We start from the raw sequence: 5,632 nt of genomic DNA on the forward strand, positions 1-5,632 counted from the left end.
TTTATATCGCGCGCTCTAAGGGGTGGCCTCCCCTCTCGGTCCCAACCGGAAACACCCATGCCCCCGGACCAGGTGGCCTGCCTACCAGCTACAACCGGTATCTTCCGCCATGGCCTCTCTGTACGGTGTGTGCTAGAAAGAGGTTGACAACTTACTGAACCGTACTCTACTTGCTGTAGAGACGAGTGGTAGTACGAAACAAGTATGGGGGTTACCGGCACAAGACTCGATCTACGGTCGACTCAGGAGGTTTAAGTATTCCCTGCATGATTAGTACAACGAATATATCTCATCCAACAGAGTCACCGCTCATATCACCTTACCATGCCATACCAGACATAACCGTCCCGACGGAGACTGGCGACAAACTCATGCCTACCCATGGCAGAGGTTTTTCCGGGTTCCTGCCGGTATGCAGGCAAAGCACATGAGGGTGATTATCATCACAAGTGTGTTCATTTCCAACAGCATGGAAATCACTAATATGCACTCATGCATATGATCATACCACATGAAATAACAAGTCCTTCGAAATGCGGTGGTGTTATAAATGTATCAACGATCACACCAAAAATATTATGCCGGGATTCAGAATGCTTGCCTTCAATGTGTGGAAAGGCAGGGTGCACTCCAAAACTTGAAACATTTCTCCTCTCTTCAAAAATCCTATTTTAGCAATATAAAAGAATTAACACACAAAATAAAAACAGCACCAAAAGTTGTTCTGAATTTTTTTTCAAATAAATCTTAAAATAAACTAGGTGAAATTTGAGAGAGGTAGGAAAAAGAATCATTTCATTTGGACTTATAATTAAAAAGTTATAGCCAGTCAAAGTTCTGGTCAAATCTGTTTTTAAATAAAACAGAAAAGAAAAACGTTTCAGACGAGATTACGCTTTCGAAGCGGGGAAAACGTACTGCGGTGGATTACGCCTTCACTTAAACACGTGGACGGCACGGGGTGTCACTGACAGTGGGTCCAGAGGGCCCACTGGTCAGGTTTGACCAGTCTTCTCCCTCCTCTTTCTCTGTCCCGAGCGGAGGCGGGACTCCGGCGATCGTCGCCGGTGTTTGGCTGCTCCTCGCGGGCCCCCGAGGGTGGGGATGGATCCGTAAGGCTGGGGCGGTCCTCCCGGTAGTCGTTGGGTCGGCGGGGACAGAGTGAGCTGCCGGCGGCGAGCTCCGCGGCGGAGGAAGGCTTCGGTGGCGAGGTGACTTTGTGGCGGCGTTGGCTCCCGATCAAAATCAAGTAGGGGAAAAGGCTCACGGGAGGATGTGGAAGCTCTTGGTGAAGAGAACGGAGAGGGGGAAGCCCTGATGGCGCCGGAGTGAACGAGACAGTGGTGGCGGCAGGAGTTGCCGGAGATGAAGAAGGCGGCGTTTCCCTCACGATTGCGGGTTATGGGGGTTCCATGGGGGTAGCCTGAGGTCGCGTGTGTGCTCAGAGCGGCTCGGGGTGTCCATTTATAGCGCGACGAGGTCGGTTCCGTGGCGGTGGATAATCTCTCCGGCGAACCGATGTTCTGTAGCAACAGGGCATCGTGGCGGCGACGAGCGCTAGAGGACATGGCTGCGGATGAGCTCGCGCTGCTCCAGGGGCCAGGTGGCGAGCGGGAGGGGGTTGGGCGGCGCTGCCCGTGGCTGGAGCCACTGCGGACGCCGGAGTGCCGCCAAGAATGCCCTGGCGGCGGTGCTGTAGCGTGCCAGGGTGGTTTGGCGCGATGCTGCGAGGTGGGGAGTGCGTGGCGAGGTGCTGCCGTGTGGGCCAAAGCCAGGGGGGCCAGCGTGTCGGCTCGGCGCACGTGCGTGCCAAACGCACGCTCTGGGCGCGCCCAGAGCACGCCCACCATCTGTTCGGCGAAATGCCGTGGCCTGCTAGATGGCTAGGTTGGAGCTGAGGATTAGCAGTTCTAGTCTAGCGATAGTTTAGAAGCTAGTGGACATGCTAGTATGATCCGAGGTGCAAGGTCACAATGCAAGGATAAAATCATGTCAAAACTGGCCATGCACACCAGGTGTTTGAAAAAATGTTAAAGGCATCTAAGCAACTCTTGGGGTGGCCCAAATCTCCAGATCAAGGTCTCCTTAGATGCAAGAGAGAGTGGTGAGGTTATTTGGACAAAAGGAGAAACTTGCTAGTGCAAGCTTTGCAAAACTACAATTCTGGACAGGAAATAAATGACATTATTTCATGAACCAAAATTAATCCAATGGGTGCATGCTCCTGGATTTAGGGGTTTAATATGGAGGACTACAAGAAGGAGAAATAATCAAGGGTTAAAGAGCAAGCAAAAATATGGTTGCTGTACAAACCATCAAGTTGGTCCAGAATGAAGATGAGGTTGATTCACTCAAAATTTTCAAAGAACAGCACTAGGTTTTTGCATAATGTTGAATCATAAGCTACTACCAATATCCCATAATTTTGGTGGAGGCTAGAAAGAATTATTTAAGAGGGTTGTAGTGCAAATTGCACTCTGGACCAGAGAAGGAAAAATTGATGCAGAGCTCAAATTATTACATAAAATAAAAGATATTTTTGTATAAAAGTGATTTAAAAACATCACATGACATCTCCAAATTTTGGTGAAATTTTTAGATAAATATATCAAAAGGTTGCAGTTCAAATATGGCCATATAACCTTGAAAAACCATTTTCAAGAAAGTAAAGATCAAGCAACTTAATTATTTAATTAGTTATATTAAATAAGGGAAAGTTTCTCTTGACAGATTAAATAAGCCCAATGACATATTTGGAAAGTTTTCTCTTTGGAAAAAACTCATCATAACAGGGAAGGAAATGATTTAAAAAAAATCAAAATGGAGCTCAGAAATTCAAAGTTTTAATTCCTGGCAAAAATTTTAATAACAAAAACCTGGTTAAATTTTTGGGGTGTTACAATACTACCCCCCTGAAGAAAAAATCTCGTCCTCGAGATTTGCTAAGAGCCGTTGTGAAAAACAAATACTCCATGTGCGTTCGAGCGGTTGTGAGACTGCTGCCGTGGTGCTGCGTGAATAAAAAATAATAATAATCCACGTAGTGATAAATGATGCAGCAATTCAGGGAAAAGAAATCTCACTCCAGAAGTTTTGCAAGGAAAAACAGTTAATTTAAAGGAGTATAAACCACAACAAAAACTACATACATTAGTAGAAGCCAAAAATTTGACTCGTCGTACAAACTCAGGATATCACGCATAGGTCACACACATAAATAAATGTTGCAAATAATGAATACTGCAGCGACGTCTAAAATGGAAACGGTAACTAGACGGGGTCCTGATAAAATGTCTCTGGTAAAGGAATACACTCCTCTTCTATCGGAGGCAGTGGATTGACCAGTCGATGTATGTGTCTCTCCGGGTCGGGCCTGAGTGATCTGTCGATGGCAATCTGGGGATTTAAATTAGCGAGACCCTGGAGATAATCCATTACTCGCTGGTTCAAATGCTCTTGAGCGATGATGTACTGGATAAAGTTGGCTAGAACTGGGTCTCTCTTAATACGCCCTCCGGGAAAAGACGTTACTTCTCTGGGTGCTGCACGGCTCGGAAAGTAATAATATCCTCGTTCGCGGGCATAGGGTACTGCGGATCGAAGACAAGCAATCGCTCCTTTCGCAGCAGCTTCTATGGCCAAGTGTGGGGTTGGCATAGATTTCCCCACGAAGGAAACTTCTGTTGGATCTTGGTTGGGGTCTACAGGAGGAATGTGTACTGCTGCCCAATATTCCGAGATGGAAGGGGTGATTCTAGACTTGAACAACTCGTACTGGGGTGGCTGGGTAGAACCCATGGTACTGCGGGTAAAATCCCACAATATTTTGACAAAGCTACCTGGGGTTGCATCTGGGGTTCTCAGATGAATGTTGGGGCTCGGCATGACAGGAAATGGTTGTGAGTGTGGTGCACAAGGTGAGGGTTGCTGGGTAAGGTCATAAGGTGGCCTTTATATAGCAATGGAGCCGAATCGTTTTACCGTGGTGAAAGGTAATAAATTTGCCAGCTTAGCTCCAGAGGTCGGGTCAGTGTCAGAGATACACATATCTCCTAAAGAGACGTGTTACTGTGGTTTTCGTCGGGTTGGTTTTGGTAGCTGTGCCCGGAAAAATATGCAACTATGCGCTGACCGAATATGCAAGGTTACTATTAAGACAGAGGCACAACGACAGGCTGCGTTAATATACATGGTCGCACGATTACAACGCGAGGATACACTGAAACTCGGTGCTACTCACACGGTTTAATGTACCTCGTTTATGTCTAAACTGGCGTGCCTGGTGGATGTCGAGGCTTCTCCACGTGTCTCACTGCCGGGATTAGTCGGAGATGGCGGAGGAACAGCAGGGTCGGGGTAGCGATGATGACCATTGCGGGGATTGTTGGCCACAACCCCGTTGGAGTGTGCTCCCAAAAGGCGACGAAGCACTTCTGGGGTCATCAAAGCATCTTGGCTGATGGCTGGGGCTGATCTCGGGGTCTTGATCGGTTGTCCAAACAGCACGACTGGGTTGTCGGCGTTGGGCTCGTTTTCTTCTCTTGCCGGGCTCGACGAACTAGCTCTCCACGAGCTGCAATTAAATCAATAGTGATTTGATCGCACAGTTCCTCTAGTGCACTTACATAGCGCACTAGGTGCAACAATGCGGGGTCCGTCTCGTGATCTCCGTTGGCAACTTGGGGTGGTCTACCATACCCTTCATGTCTGGGGTAGTAGTGGAACGAGCGACATTTAATTCTGGGCGACAAGTGCCTGAGATGAACTATAGCCTCTCGAGCAGCTAATTGGATGGCTTGTGGCTCAAAGGAAGTTGTTCTTCCGGTGAACCTGTAGGGGCGCTCGGGCGACAGTCCCCTACCGTAAATGTGCACAGTGGCCCAGAATTGACGGTCTTCACCGCTCATGGGTCCTTGGTACACAACATATTCTGGTGGCTCCTCTAACGCATAGGCACGACGGGTGAGGTTTGCGAGGATGGTCACAAAACCTCCAAGGTTGGTTGCTGTGGTCTCGTTGTGCACTATGGGTCCAGACATTGTGGCTCGGTTTGGGGGTAGCGGCTATGCTGTGCTGGGTTGAGACTAGCGTGCCCTTTTTATAGGAAAAAGGGGACGGAGTCTTCTTTCGCACGCTTGCGAAAAAGGACTATTTAGGGGCCGGTCACTGGCGCATGAGCGACAGGTTAGGTTGATAGGTTGGGCACCGACTGCCAAAAAGGTGTTGGGCCACTGTGTGGCTATCTTGTACGAGAAGCTTGGCTGGGGTTTGGTTATGGTCTGGTGGGTTGGTTTGCCTAAATTTATTGACCTGACTAAGATAGGATTAGCCAATGGTCAGCCTGGCTCTGATACCAAGTCTGCCACGACCGGTTTTCCAGGTAATAAATTTCCAGAAAATACCGTCGTGCTCATCAGCCCCAGGATTACTGTTAGCTGATGAGGCTCCAACTTGATACAGAAATTCCAAGCAGAATACAAAATATGTAGTACAAGACCATTCTGGCCTGTGAGTACAACAAATGGTTTCTAGTGGTTGATGGCGGAAGCGGTTTGTGGATCATCAGTGTCTATGGGACTCCATTTCCCACAGGAACAGCTGACCAGGTTAACTCCTATCTTCGCGAGGCTGC

Source organism: Triticum dicoccoides, chromosome 7B, assembly GCF_002162155.2.
Source record: "Triticum dicoccoides isolate Atlit2015 ecotype Zavitan chromosome 7B, WEW_v2.0, whole genome shotgun sequence".
NCBI classification, from domain to species: domain Eukaryota; kingdom Viridiplantae; phylum Streptophyta; class Magnoliopsida; order Poales; family Poaceae; genus Triticum; species Triticum dicoccoides.